Source organism: Mauremys mutica, chromosome 13 (assembly GCF_020497125.1).
Source record: "Mauremys mutica isolate MM-2020 ecotype Southern chromosome 13, ASM2049712v1, whole genome shotgun sequence".
In the NCBI taxonomy this organism is placed as follows: Eukaryota; Metazoa; Chordata; order Testudines; family Geoemydidae; genus Mauremys; species Mauremys mutica.
The window spans coordinates 26451331-26466973 of NC_059084.1; the positions used below are offsets into that span (position 1 = coordinate 26451331).

Sequence of the window (15643 nt, forward strand, 5' to 3'; positions counted from 1 at the left end):
GATCAATTTCAATTTCCTTCCTCAGCCTTTGTCCCTGCTACGTTAATACGTATAATGCTTATTATTGAGGACATGCAGTTCTGCTCCAACACCCTCATTACACCTGCTCCTGATACCTTTATAAATGAGATTGACCTTTTCTCTGATAATCCTCCTCTTCGCTTTCTCCAGCAGCGTCTGCTGGGAGCTACAGCTCCTCAAAGACAAGACCCACTTCTAAGCATTTCTTTCCTCCCCACGTCATGGGAAATACTAGGCAGGCAGTTTTCCATACCAGACAGCCCGTCTGCTTAGTTTCTACATAGCATGAAGTCAGTTCCCCCAGAGACAACCCCCCCCCCCACATGCAATCTCTGCACGGGGGAAGAAGGATGATAGTGGCTATCTGCCTATACTAGGCAGGTAGGTCAGAGTTGGGAGGGTGACCTGTACTTGGGAGGAGGGAGGCTGGGGAGCTGAATGCACTGGACAGGATGCTTGTCTGCTGTGGCATGTGCTTGCATCCCAGCCGGTGCACTCCAGCGAGGACTCACTGCATAAGTGTTCATGCCAAAGCATCCATGCACTTTGTGCCCACCCGACTGGTGCCCGAGCATTGTCTGAGTAACATGTGCAGGTTGGGGTGTGGCCTGTATGGAAAAGCGGAATGTGCACTTCTACACCTGCACTATGGAAAGCATAAGTGCTTTAGCTAGAGTATGAGGCTGGGTAAAGCGGGAACCAATCCGAGCATTTATCCCACGTTCAGAACCAGCCCAATTCTTTCAGAAGTTCAAAGCATGGTTAACTTGTTGTTTTCTTTGCAACACGGCTCTGCAATTACTGGTTCGAACCATGATCAGAAATACTCTCTGTCCTCAGTGGCACCCATCTTGGATGGACACTAGTCTATTCTCAGGGCTGAGTTAAGGCATAACATTTATAGCCCTGTGTCCAGCCCTGTGTCTAAGGCCCCAGCGTCTGGAGTCATGGGATTTCATCAGAATTTTAGCTCCACTTAAAACAGTAAGTTTCTAGCCCTCCTTGTTGTGAATAAAAGCTTGAAAATGTAACCTGAGGCTTGTGAAACAGGAAAGCAATAGGATTCGTCAGTCTGTCACAATGGAATCATATGGATACAGGTTGGTATTGTCCAAGGAGCCTAAGGGAGTTAGATACCCAACTCCTTTTGAATTCCAGTGGGATCTGGGCACTTCCTTCCTGTATTCTTCATGTATCAAAACATCCCCAGAGGAACAAGCCAGGCACTTTGGGCTAAATTCCCAGCTGGTGTAAACTAGCCTAGTTCCTTTGACATCACTAGAGCTGCTCCGATTTACGCCCCGTGGAAGGACGACTAAGGGGCAGCAGCAGCTAAAAGGATGTTTAATACACTGTTTCTCCTGCTGGGATACTGGCCATGGTCATCAGAACCAAACTGGTGCTGTTTTCTTAGGCCTGAATTTCGATCAAGATGTGGATTTGCTTGGCCAGAGAAAGAGAGAGAGAGAATGTGGCATGTGCACCCCAGAGGTGTAAACATTACATTTCTTGCCTTTAGTACTCGATAACATTCTCTCCACACTGCAGTTGTTTTTCACAAGGCAGTGGCAAACACCTAAGAAGTGAGAGGACTTTCAAAGCACTTCAGAGACAGTGACTGCTTTGCTCAGGCCAGATATCTCGGCATGCTAATGTCCATGGCACAGCAAGGAAAATGCAGCTGCTGAATGTACCAGGATCATCCAGGTAAAACACAGCTGCTGCCAAATGTATCAGGTGCGTACCCGCTGTGCTGCTTATTAACACATCCACAGAGAAAGCAGTGACTATGCTGTTGACTAACAATATCGCTTTAAGTAGGGAGAGGTGAACCAGGCTGGATAAAATAAAAAAATATTCCAGTAGAGGTTCATTCGTCTGTGCTCCCAACGTCCTCTTGTGTCTCCACAACAACACACTGTGCTGTCACACAGGAGATCCAGCGTCTGTCTTGGGGGTACCTTGAGCACTCCTCTGTTTGGCGGGGCAGGAGGCACCATGGGGTTTGTGGTTCAAGGAAGGTTTGGGAAACAGATTGCAGTCAGTGGGGCAGCTCTCACTGGGGTTTCAGATTCTGCTCTCTGAGGTGGAAGGTTTCATAGAATCATAGAATCGTAGGACTGGAAGGGATCTCGAGATGTCATCTTGTTCAGTCCCTGGCACTCATAGTAGGACTATTATCTAGACCATCCCTGACAGGTGTTTGTCTAAGCTGCTCTTAAAAATCTCCAATGATGGAGATTCCACAGCCTCCCTAGGCAATTTATTCCACTGCATAATCATCCTGACAGTTAGGAAGTTTTTCCTAATGTCTCCTAAAACATCCTTGCTGCAATTTAAGCCCAATGCTACTTGTCCTGTTCTCAGAGGTTAAGGAGAACATTTTTTCTCCCTCCTCCTCCTTGCAACAACCTTTTATGTACTTGAAAACTGTTATCATGTCCCCCCTCAGTCCGCTCTTTTCCAGACTAAACAAACCCAATTTTTTCAATCTTTCCTCGTACAGCATATTTTCTAGACCTTTAATTATTTTTGTTGCTCTTCTTTGGACTTTCTCCAATTTGTCCACATCGTTCCTAAAACGTGGCACCCAGACCTGGACACAATACTCCAGTTGAGGTCTAATCAGTGCGGAGTAGAGCGGAAGAATTACTTCTCGTGTCTTGCTTACAACACTCCTGCTAATACAGGGTTTCTCAAACAGGGGTCACCGCTTGTGTAGGGAAAGCCCCTGGCGGGCCGGGCCGGTTTGTTTACCTGCCCCGTCCGCAGGTCCAGCCGATCGCGGCTCCCACTGGCCGCAGATCGCTGCTCCGGGCCAATGGGAGCTGCTGGAAGCGGAGGACAGATGAATGAACCTCTACCGGGGCAGGTAAACACATCGGCCCGGCCTGCCAGGGGCTGTCCCTACACAAGTGGTGACCCCTGTTTGAGAAACCCTGTGCTAATACATCCCACAATGATGTTTGCTTTTTCTGCAACAGCATTACATTGTTGACTCATATTTAGCTTGTGCTCCATTAGGACTCCCAGATCCCTTTCCGCAGTACTCCTTCCTAGGCAGTCATTTCCCATTTTGTATTTGTGCAACTGATTGTTCCTTCCTAAGTGGAGCACTTTGCATTTGTCCTTACTGAATTAGCTGTAGTGGTCCATGATCATGGATGGGATGGCCCACAACAAAGTACCTTACAAAGCTAGGCTGTGTCCATTCAACAACTACTTACCACACCACTTACTGTGGCTAAAAACATGGGTGTGGTAAGAGGCTTTGACCTCACCCCTTCTTCAGCAGCAGAGTGTGGCATGGCTGAGAACCTGGCCTGCAGATTGTGTCCTCACAGCACATGATTTATAAGTGGTTACTAACCAGTGAATTTTAACCATCTACCCCCAGCGCTGAACAGACCTGGAGGAAGTCTGTCTATTGCGCTCAGATAGAAGAATCACCTCTTCCCGCATCTTCCCATCCCTACCTACAAGATGATCTGTGTTCTTCTCCCTGGACACCTTTCTGTACCTGGCAGTCAAATCACACCAGCTCTTGCTGGGATCCTGTTCACAAAGTTTAGGAGATGGGTGACTCTACAGAGGGAAATGTTCCCACCATCCATAGGCTATGGAGGCAGGTGGTAGCATCTCTGCCTGGCCCCATAACTCCAACCCAAAGAAATCACGCTCTTTAGTCACCACAGTAATTCATTCCATGTGCATGCTCAGTGCCAGACCACGGGTAGAGGCAGGGAGGAAGGGAGGTTACACTGGGAATCATGGGATGCAGAAAGTCCAGTACACTCAGCACCTCTTTGAATCATTCTTGCTTCTCTCCTTTCCTGCCCAGTTGATTTTTTGCTGCTCCTCTGAGATTGCTGCCGGCCTTTAGTACCTTTAGTTACTAATCACGTCCTCGAAGCTCGCTCTGAATTAGCATTCCTCTAAGGCCCTGATCCTATGGTCGGAACCAGGCGGACGGAACTAAGGGCCCTATGGGTTCCACATATGCACAGAGGCCACTCATGTGGATCTGATTGTAGGACTTGAGCCTATTTTGTTGATGGGCCTAATCAAGTTTCCTCCCAAGGAGGGGAGCAGCTTAGGGGGACTCAGTTCCAGTGCTTAAAGTAACATCATCATTTCTACATATGAGTTAGTGAAAGGCCAGGAGCCCTCCCTTTGTTAAATGGCTACCGTTCAGCCCCTGATTTTCACTTGAGGATACTGCATAAAATACCTGTAAAAGCAGCAGAGTCCTGTGGCACCTTATAGACTAACAGAAGTATTGGAGCATGAGCTTTCGTGGGTGAATACCCACTTCGTCGGATGTATGCTCCATTCTCCAATACGTCTGTTAGTCTATAATGTTCCCAGGACTCTTTGCTGCTTTTACAGATCTAGACTAACACGGCTACCCCTCTGATACTTGACATAAAATACCCCTTGCTCCTCTTTCTTTAATCAGAGTCCCTTCCCTGAGGGATCAGTGATCCTGACTAATAACTTAGAATACAACACAGTGTAACTTGACAGTGCATTATTCATTCAAGGGAAATAATCTGTGTAATCCGTGGAGCCAAGGTCGGGAGCCAGGCACTACATAAACATATCTCGTCATTATTCTCTGTAAGGAGACAATGTTCTCTCTCCTTGGTAGCTAATATTACTGTTACACTAGCCCATCCCAAGAGAAGTCTTGTAAAACCCTGACTTGCCCTGTATGCAATGAATGAGCACTAGAATGCAGGTGGTCTGATGTTTTAACCAATAAACTATACTGTTTCCATAGTGTTTGCCAAGTCAGTTTTCTTTCTTTCTTTCTTTCTTTCTTTCTTTCTTTCTTTCTTTCTTTCTTTCTTATCCATTGATCCATCTTACCATTCTCATCCTGTAGCACTGCAGCGCCTATATGACTCATTCTCAGAATCAGAATTGTGTATTTTTGGATAATCCCTGTCTAAAACACTTATGGATCCGCCCTATCACAGCCAGTTGGAAGGACAGGGATGCCTTTTCTAATGCCAAAGACAACACATTTGTAAAGACTTATGCCTATCTTAGAATTGTCAGACCAGTAAATTGGTGTTTTAAGTGGCCTGTGCTAAAAGTTGAAATATTGTTTTCAGTGATGAACGCCTCTCAGTGCCATTTTGGTTATTAGAGATGGAAGGGCAGATTTGGAAACCCTCCCATTTTGGTGGTGGAAATATTTATGAGCACAATTTTGCACCTCATTATTTGCAGGTACAATTGATGTTTTGATATTTACATACCTGATTTGCAGGTGCAGTCAAGGTCATTGACATCTATAAATAGGTGGGAGTAAAAACAGAAGCCGGATAAAGGCTGGGCTGAGAACCAGACCATTACTCTCTCGAATGCTGAGAGTCAAACTTTAGGGTGGGATGGGGAGTTGGTCTGGTCTCAACAGGGGTAAATGCCATTTTCAACACTTGCCAACCATGACCCCAGTGACCAATGGAAGGAAACTAGACATGTGGCTCTCCTGGTGTTTACTCTCATGGAATCCCATTTTAACCTGTGATCAGAACTTCAGATGAAGTAGCATCCTGAGTGCTAACTGCCCTTGAGTAGCTCAAACAATGGTACCAACACTGGAGATGGGAGAGACTGTGTTTGTGCCTCATAGGCTCATCTGCTATCACACGTGCTGCCAATAGGTAGGTACCTAAATCCAACCCTAAAGCTGCATAGACCTCATGTGGGCTTTGTGAATTCTGCCCCAGTAGGGAGGTCTATAATGTAAACGAGGAAATAGATGGACCTTCCTCAACTGTAACCTGGCTATGAATCTTGAACCTGGCCATTTAACAATTGAAAATTGGCTTAGCCTGGAGCAAAGGAGACTGATCTTGTGAGCTGTTTGGCACCTTATAGCATCATGCTCTCATTAGCTCAGCAGATAAAGAACTCAAAACCCTTATTTGCTGATGTGCAGACATCCCCATCAGCTCATTGCTAACACGCTTAGCAGAGACTCAAAGGTATTTAGGCACCTAACTTTCATGGGAGTTAGGCACCAAATACCTTAGAAGATCTGGGCCTTCGGCACCTCTTGCGAGATGCTGAGAACGTGGGCATTGGTACCCTAACCAGCATCTCCGGAAACTGGTCTCAGTGCATCAAATATATATTTTCAATCTAACTGCAAACTGCACTGATTAAAAGAGCGTTGTCTTGTGCCCTAGATTGAGCTGTTTAGCTGTAAGTTGTGCGCTTGGTAATTTCACAGCTCATGATTCCCTTTATGTTCAGGGATAATTGTCGCAATTTTCCAATCAGTAGGTAACAAAGAGGGCTATATAGCCTTTAAAAAGTAATACATACTCTATTTAAGAGAGAGAGCCAGCACCATTCTGGAATGCTATGATAGGCATCCTCTCAGGTCCTATTCCTTTTTTCAGCTTTAAATCACTAAATAACTTGTTTATTATTTATGATCCGCACAGGTTCATGACTGGCAAATTAAAAGGGACTGAGGAGAGAATCTTTTTAGCCTTAAGGGTTCATTTTGCACCTGCAAAACTTGTGCTACCTTTTTTGAGAATGTAACTGACCTGCAGGTGTGAACCTGAGCAGTTGCACATTTAGTGACCCGTCTGAGGGCACATCACAGGCAGTGAGAAGTGGCATGTTGTGCTGATTTACTCCCTGTATTAACTGTTGTAGTGTCAGAATTATTCCAGCAGTAGAGAAAGTATCAGCTGAAAAGATACTTTGATAGTCTTGAGTTGATTTAGCTGCTGAGCTCCATTAGTTCCGCACATAGGTCATGAAAGTCCTTTCTCCTACAAAAAGACCAAGGCCTTGTCTACAGTAGTGGTGTAATTTGATCTAAGTTAGGCTAGTTTGAGCATTGGCCTGCTAAATCCAGGGTTGTGAGTTCAATCCTTGAGGGGGCCATTTAGGGATCTGGGGCAAAATCAGTACTTGGTCCTGTGAGTGAAGGCAGGGGGCTGGACTTGATGACCTTTCAAGGTTCCTTCCAGCTCTATGAGATAGGTATATCTCCATTTATTTATTAGTTAAGTTACGTAACTTAAGTCAACATAACATCGACTTAACACGGTGTCTACAGCCTGCTATGTCAACGGGAGATGGTCTCCCATCGACATAGCTTCCGCCTCTCATTGAGGTGGATTAATTAAGTTGACAGGAGAGCACTCCTCCATCGACTTCTCATGTCTTCACCAGACCCACTAAATCGCTGCCTGCTGCATCGATGGCAGTGGTGCCCATTTAGCCCATAGTGAAGACACGCCCCAAGTAACTGGACTCTGTGGGAGAAGTATGGGAGGATGAGAGAAGTGGAGTCCACCCTCTTATACAGCCAGCAAGCCAGTTATTCCTATTTATGGGCTGGAATACTGGCCTCAGTCCCTTCTTGCCATGTGCATATGGTGTTTGGGGCCAGGGGAGTTGCATAAACACAGATCCCAAGATCCATCCCCACGCTGTGTAACCGCCCTCCATGATCAGCTGTGTGGAGCTTGGACGGAGAGCTTTCCTATGGCTGCATGGGTGTATAGGCACCTCCGAGAGGCTACTTGGCTGGCAGCTCCCAGGCACAGCCCCAATGGGAGTGGAGGGTTGGGGGAGGGGAGGAGGGCAGTAGCAGTTTGGAGGGCCTTGCGCTGGGTGAATTTCATGGGGGATGAGCAATATTCCAGAGCAGACCAATCTAACAGGAGGATGTTTCCTCTTGTGCTTAGTTTGGAAGTGAAAATGAGAGCGGTGGGTCGGAGCCTAGTCTCCATTTGTGTACCTCACAAATCGTCAGAGCTGGTGAATTCTAGGACTGACCCTGCGATTCCCTGAAGTTCTTTGCACTCGACCTCTCTCGCTCACTTATGATCTCACCATATTGGTTCACCTGCCTGTCCAGTTTTGTCTGCTGCTTCACAATGCAGAGATGCAGCTGCCACTGCCAATTCCACTGTTTTCCAATGGATAGCGCTAAGGTGCAGTTACAGGTTTTGGTTTATTTTTTAAGCTCATAAATAGGTTGTCACATTTTGGGCTACTTTCGAGACACTCAAAGATATTTTCAGTGCCAAGATTTGCTTCTACACTGTAACAACTACATTAGTTAAGCAGAAATAAAATCTCCCAAAAATTCCATTAACACATCATTCCCCAAGATACAAGGCAGAGCAACCTCTGGGAATGGGACAGGATGATTTCCTGGGAAAGGTCAGGGACAGGGCTAGCTGATTTCATTAGCTGCTGATATTCTGTTCCGCTCCTGGTCACATTTAGTCCATTTCTCTCTGTGCAGTAGCAAGCAACAAACTCACAGAGATACAAGGGTGATTGGGAGTGACAGGATGAAGGCAAAAACATACCCCGGGTCAATTTTATTTGGATAATCAATGTGAATGTTCAAAAACGCTTACAGTAAGAAGAAACATTTGAGGTTTGTTATATGACAAACCGGAGGACTGGGCCATATTTTGACACTCATTTTCCAATGAGATTCCTTGGCTTTGCGTGCAATAGTTGTGAGCATACCTGTCTTTGCGCACACACATTCAGTAACAGTGAACTCCCTGTTCACACCTCTATCTGATTTCTGAGCACAGTGAAGGTGTTTTCCATGTTCAAATGGATTCAATTCTTGCAGGCATAGGTAATGAGACCATTTGAAAATCTAAAGCGATATGGAGCCAGATCCTTAGCTGGTGTAAATAGGCATAGCTTCACTGACTTCAATGAAAGCTACAATAATTTACACCAGCTGGTTCTTGGTGGGAGGAACAGGAAGGAGAGAGAAAATACATGATGGCATGTGGTGGTATAAAATTGCATTGACATGAGCTTGGGATGTATGCTTTAGCCATGAGTGGTGAAGTCACATCCCACTTGAGTGTGTCTATCTCATTGATCTGTCTATCACCACAGTATTTGAATGCAGCCACAGCATCTGAGTTACCACACATGGTCCTTAATGTTACAAATTAGAATCAAAACTTCTTCAAAACATCTAAAAATGTTTAAATTAGTATTTCTATAGATTAGGACCTGTGATTTCAGGATATGAAATCTTATAACTTATCAGAGGTAGAGATGATGACAGAACAAGGAGTAATGGTCTCAAGTTGCAGTGGGGGAGGTTTAGGTTGTATTAGGAAAAACTTTTTCACTAGGAGGGTGGTGAAGCACTAGGGAGGTGGTGGAATGTCCTTCCTTAGCAGTTTTTAAGAACAGGCTTGACAAAGCCCTGGCTGGGATGATTTAGTTGGGGATTGGTCCTGCTTTGAGCAGGGGGTTGGACTAGATGACCTCCTGAGGCCCCTTCCAACCCTGATATTCTATGATTCTATGATGACAGCTAAATACCACTGAAAAGCTGGGATTCAGTGCTCTCCAGTACGACGTCATAAATGTTTCCAGCCCTGAAAGCAAAGTTTAAATTTGTCATTGGTCTGTTAGCCCTGGAATTCAGTTCAGTATAATTTTTACTTGATCTTAATTTGGGGGAAAACAAATGTTTATGCATTATCTTTCCTTTCTCTCTCTCTCTAAATGGCAGCTGTTTGGAAGATGCTCAGAAAGTTGCAGTGGAAATGGGTTAGTGCAGGTAAGGAGTAAATGATGCACAAGAAATGCACTTTATTCCATGCTTGCATGAAATGAGGCAATTAATATCATGGACCACATTAAATAAATATATATACATTAAATAAAAAGCTCTTTATTCACTGTGTCTACTGTATAGCCACATATGCAGAGAGGGCCCAATTTTCCCTGACTTGCATTAAACGCAAACCCATGGGGCCAAATTCTAATTATAGCCCATGATGGCTTAAATTTGGAATAACTCCTTTTGCGTAATTTGCAAAAAAAAGCACAAATGAGATCTGACTCCTATAATTCAATGGGGGTGTAATCTGGGCAGGATTTGGTTTAGGGACTAGGGTACATCCACACAAGCCCCTTACAATTTATTTATAGGTTCTACATACAGGTACAGAACATACTCTAACTGTAACCATGTACATGTACACTTACTATATATCAAGGTTTCTCAAACAGGGGTCTCCACTTGTGTAGGGAAAGCCTCTGGCGGGCCGGGCAGGTGTGTTTACCTGCCCCGTCTGCAGGTCCGGCCAATCGCGGCTTCCACTGGCCGTGGACCACTGCTCCGGGCCAATGGGAGCTGTTGGAAGTGGCGGTCAGTAAGTCTCTTGGCCCGCACCACTTCCAGCAGCTCCCATTGGCCCAGAGCAGCAATCCGCTCCCATTGGCCCGGAGCAGTGATCCGTGGCCAGTGGGAGCCGCAATTGGCCGGACCTGCGGACAGGGCAGGTAAACACACCTGCCTGGCCCGCCAGGGGCTTTCCCTACACAAGCGGCGACCCCTGTTTGAGAAACCCTGCTATATATACATATGTACACATATTGTACTCCTATATACAGTACTGCATACATATGTACGGTAACTATCAAAACATAGGAGCTGAAGCATAAATTGTTACTTCCTCATAGGGTTGCCAACATTCACACAATCGCACAAAACCGAACACCCTAGCCGTGCCCCTTCCCTGAGGCCCCACCCCTGCTCACTGCATTCCCCCTCCCTTGGTGGATCACTCTCCCCCACCTTCACTCACTTTCACTGGGCTGGGGCAGGGGTGTGGGGTGTGGGAGGGGGTGAGGGCTCTAAATCAGGTTGCGGGCTCTGGGGTAGGGCCAGAAATGAGGGGTTCAGGATGCAAGAGGGGGCTATGGGCTGGGGAAGGGGGCTGGGGTGCAGAAGGGGTGAGGGCTCTGGGCTGGGGGTGTGGGCTCTGGGAGGGGTTGGGGATGAGGGGTTTGAGGTGCAGGAGGGAGCTCCAGGCTGGGGAATGGAGCTGAGGGACTCGGAATGTGGGAGGGGGCTGCGGGTTGAGGCAGGGGGTTGGGGTGTGGAAGGAGTGAGGGCTCTGGGCTGGGGGTGCTGGCTTTGGGGAAGGGCCAGGGATAAGGGGTTTAGGTGCAGGAGGGAGCTCCAGGCTGGGGGGGTTGGGCTAAGGAATTCGGAATGCAGGAGGGGTTGGGGTGCAGGAGGGGATGAGGGCTCTGGAGTGGGGCTGGCAATGAGGGGTTCAGGGTGTGGGAGGGTGGTCTGGGCTGGGGTAGGGGGTTGGGGTGAAGGGGGGGTGAGGGCTTTGGGCTGGGGGTGCGGGCTCTGGGGTGCAGGAGGAGGCACTTGGTTTGGGGGGGGTTGGAGTGCAGGAGGGAGTATGGGCTCTGGGCTGGGGATGCAGGCTCTGGGGTGGGGCTGGGATGAGGGATTTGGGTTGCAGGAGGGGGCTCAGGGTTTGGAGGGGAAGGGGGTTGGGGCTCGGGGTTGGGGCTCAGGCTTACCTCGGGTGGCTCCCAGTCAGTGACACAGCGGGGCAAAGGCAGGCTCCCTGCCTGTCCTGGCTCCCTGCTGCACCCCGGAAGTGGCCAGCAGGTCCGGCACCTGGTGGTGGGGGTTCAAGAGGCTCCGTGCACTGCTTTCACCCTCAGACCCCCCCCACAAATTCCATTGGCTGGCTCCTGGCCAATGGGAGTGCGGAGCCGGTGCTCGGGCAGTATGCGGAGCCCCGTGGCCCCCATGTCTAGGAGCCGGACCTGCTGGCTGCTTCCAGGGCGCAGTGAGGTGCCCCAGGACAGGTAGGGACTAGCCTGCCTTAGCCCCACAGTACCGCCGACTGGACTTTTAATGGCCCGGTTGGTGGTGCTGACCAGCGCAGCCAGGGTCCCTTTTCGACAGGGTGTTCCGATCGAAAACTGGACACCTGGTCACCCTATTTCCTCAATAGTTAAAAAATGATTTTCCACCATTCAGAGCCATAATCTTTCCCTCTATGCTGAGTTTTATGGCTCTGAAATCACTGTGCTATAACTCTGTAACTCCCTCTCACACCCACTCCTTCCCATCCAGTCTGACTTGCTGGAATTTCATTTCATTTCATTTCATTTCCATTCCGGGGACAAAGGTTTAGAACAGACCGCAGACTTTAATGGCATCCGCCCCATAACTGTCTGCAACAGTTTATAAGCCCATGGCAGACAACCTGATGCCATCATAGATCATATTCTCAGTGACTATCCCTGTGGGTAAAGGCACCAGGGGCGGCTCCAGGCCCCAGCACGCCAAGCGTGTGCTTGGGGCGGCATGCCGCAGGGGGCGCTCTGCCGGTCGCTGGGAGGGTGGCAGGCGGCTCTGGTGGAGCTCCTGCAGGCGTGCCTGCAGAGGGTCCGCTGGTCCCGCGGCTCCGGTGGACCTCCCGCAGACGTGACTGCGGAGGGTCCGCTGGTCCCGCGGCTTCGGTGGAGCATCCGCAGGCATGCCTGCGGGAGGTCCACCGGAGCCGCGGGACCAGCATGCCTGCGGGAGGTCCACCGGAGCCGCGGGACCAGCGGACCCTCCGCAGGCACGTCTGCGGGAGGTCCACCGGAGCCGCGGGACCGGCGACCGGCAGAGCGCCTCCCACTGCATGCCGCCGTGCTTGGGGCGGCGAAATGGCTAGAGCCGCCCCTGAAAGGCACAGTATGCAAAATGCAGTTCCCTGCTGATTTTAGATGCTAACTACTGGGCTCTGAACTTAGAAAGGTCTCAGCAGAAGCTATTCTTAGAGAGGGGCATCAGACATGGCCACCATTACTGAGAGTGGGTGGGTTCTTTCCTTTTCGGGATCTATAGTACTGATGAATGATCTTGGATTGACAGCCATGGTGCCTGAAGTCTTCTATAGCATGGGAAGTGGCAGCGTGAACTTCTTCCAAAGTAACTTTCTAATGTGGTTCAGCTTTGACTTGGAGGTACCATCTCTGGACACTACCTGACTCAGGAGTGGATGAAGATAGCGTCCTTGGGAGCTCGAGACAACAATGCAAAACTGTCTGTCTTCGGACAGGAGGACCTTGAAGGAGATGATCAAGGAGCTCACCTAGCAGGGTTAGGGAGAAAGTGAATTGAGAGGAAGACGCTGCCCAGGATTGGGAACAGGGAGGAAGAATCCATTTGGAGGAAGTTAAGGAAGGAAGATTTAGATGTCCAGAGGACACCATCTGTAGAAGACTGATCAATTTTTGGGATGCAGGCAGGGATTCCTGAAGTTTTGGTTAGCATGGTCCCCATGTAGGGACATGTTACCAGAAGGGAGGTGCCTCCCATTTCTGGACACAATTTGTGCCGCTGTTGAACTGCCGGGGTGAGTACGAGCACGTGCCTCCACCTACGGCACCTGACTGTGGACACAAAGAGAGTAATCAGAGGTGCGTGCGCTCAGATTTGAACCCCGGCTTGAAACTTGGATTTCTGAAAGCTTGGCCCATAACATCCACTTCAGAGACATGTCACCATTTCCCTGGGGAGGGAAGCAACAAAGGTGGCTGGAGGTAACAATAACAAAGGAGCTGCAACCCAGACCATACTTGCCATTTAACCTCACTAGCCAGAGCACATAGCCAGCAATATTGATGTACCTTAAATACATAGGGTCAATGGCAAAACTCCCATGGACTTCAGTGGGGCCAGGATTTTACCCCAGAGTAACCAACATCTCCAAACACCAGGAGAGCAATACCTCGTTGGGCCCTTTCCCCATCCGCTTGGTGACAGGAGAAGCAGTCTGTTTCCTTCTGAGCTGCCTGTTAGCAAACTGGCTCCGATCTTCCCTACTGTTCTGTTTCCCTCTTACCCGTTCCTCTTAATTTTGGCCTGTTCATTATTTCAGGGTGTTTCTTAGTGTCCTAAATCAGAGGCTCCAGGCTCAGAAGAAAGCCATTGCCCACCATGGTTTCATGTAATTAAAAATAATAAATAAACGCCTGCCCTACTTTAACAGCCACCAAGTAATAAAACTCAAATCCCCAAAGCAACATCATTCTGTCGTCCTCTCTCCCAACAATTACAAAGCAGTGGGATGCCCGCCAGGGAAACATCAATAAAATGCAGCTACAGGAAGAAACAGAAACCAGTTTACACTGGGTTAAATTCCTGCTAGGGCAGAGAGGCAGCAGGAGTCCCACATATTGCCTTTAGTTCACCATAACCAGAGAGTTATGTTTTCTTACTTATTTTTCCATTTCTCCTTTTCTTTGTTCTTCTCTTTTGCTCCATCTCCCTGTTCCATCCTCTCCCTGTAGCTGCATTTCCTTTCTTTCCATTCTCTCTCCAGCGCTTGCATTTTCCCTTTCATGTACCTCTTGTTTTCCCTTCCTCACCCCCCACTTTTTTTTTCCATGAGAAAAAACACTATTCTCTCTTAGTTTCCCTTTCTAAAAAAAATCCCACCACCACCACGTCTCCTTCCCTTGTTATCTGCAGGTGTTACCAACACCAAGTGGTCAAAAATCATGAGTCAAACCCCATAAAATCATGACTGGCATAAAAATCATGAGATTTTATAAAAACCCAACACATTCTGGGGTTCCTTTTATTAGCCTTCTGGGTTTTGAGTCTTCCCTTGGGTCACATTTTAAAGTTTTTTCTTTGCAACCAGAAACCTACTGTATTTTCAAATAAAAGCTGAGTTTATCTCGTATTCACATGACTCCAGGGGCAGGGGTTTAAGAAAACCATCAATAGTAATGAGATTCATGATAGAATCTGGAGAGCTGGCAATGCTGTCTCATTCCAATTCACCGCGCACTCCTTCACTTGCCTCAGGCCCCGCCCCCACTGTCCTGTTCTCCAGCCTCCTTGTCTTTCCATTGCTCCATGCTCCCTCCTCGTTTGCTCTCCTTGCATTTCTCCTTCCTTCTCCCGGCTCCTCCATTCTGCCCTCTCATTCCCTGTTCTCTCCTGCTTCCCCATGTGTCAGGGTCCCCGGCACTGTTTGCTCAGCCCTTTCACTCTCTTCTGTTTCACTGTATCTCCTTCCCTCCCTCTCCCCATCATTATTTCTTTCACCCTCTCCCCAAGGTCTTCCCTACGAAATTTCCCTTGGTACTCCCCGCCCTTGTCCCCTACACCTGCTTCCCCACCCTTCAAGGTCCCCCTGCCCCACAGTCTCCCACTCTGAAGTCCTCCCTGTCTCTCCATCCCCCACATCTCCCCTCTCCAAAATCTCCCCAACAAAGCCCCCTCCACTGTTTAAGGCCTTATTGTCCACCCCCGCTCCCCACCCCTGTCTCTCATTCTCCCTCCTCCTCATCTGGAGGGAAGAAGAGGAGGAGGATCGGTGGCTGGGTGACTGGCTGGTGGCTGGGTTACCCCTGGCTGCATCCATCTCATCCACTCTTAGCTGCCAGGGGATGGGGGTTGGGCAGGGGGACAGAGTGGCCCCTAGAGGCAGGGTGCTGCACTGCAGCTGCCTCCTTCCTGCCTGCACCTGTTTGGCTTGACAGAGCTGAGCCTGGGATATTCAGAGTGGCTGAATGGAGCCTGACACTCAAATCCCATTAAAGTCAGTGAAAGCTGGGCTGCTCCTAACTCCCTTGGACCATTCTGTCTATGTTTTTTAAAACTGGCCTGCCCACCTGGAGAAGCGCTCCTAGAGCCTCCTCCCTCGTCCTGCAGCCGTGGCTTTCAGCCGCTGCCAGCACAGTCCAGTGAAAGGCTCTGTACCCCACTCGGGCCATCCAGTGCTCTCTGACCTGATGACTCTGGGAGTGAAACACCTCAGTG

The 15643-nt window shown here is 48.6% G+C and overlaps 1 protein-coding gene across 4 annotated transcripts in view; it reads right to left on the reverse strand.

Moving 5' to 3' along the window:
- RALY (RALY heterogeneous nuclear ribonucleoprotein) overlaps nucleotides 1-15643 on the reverse strand; it is a 222734-nt gene that overhangs the window by 15995 nt on the left and 191096 nt on the right. The window lies entirely within an intron of this gene.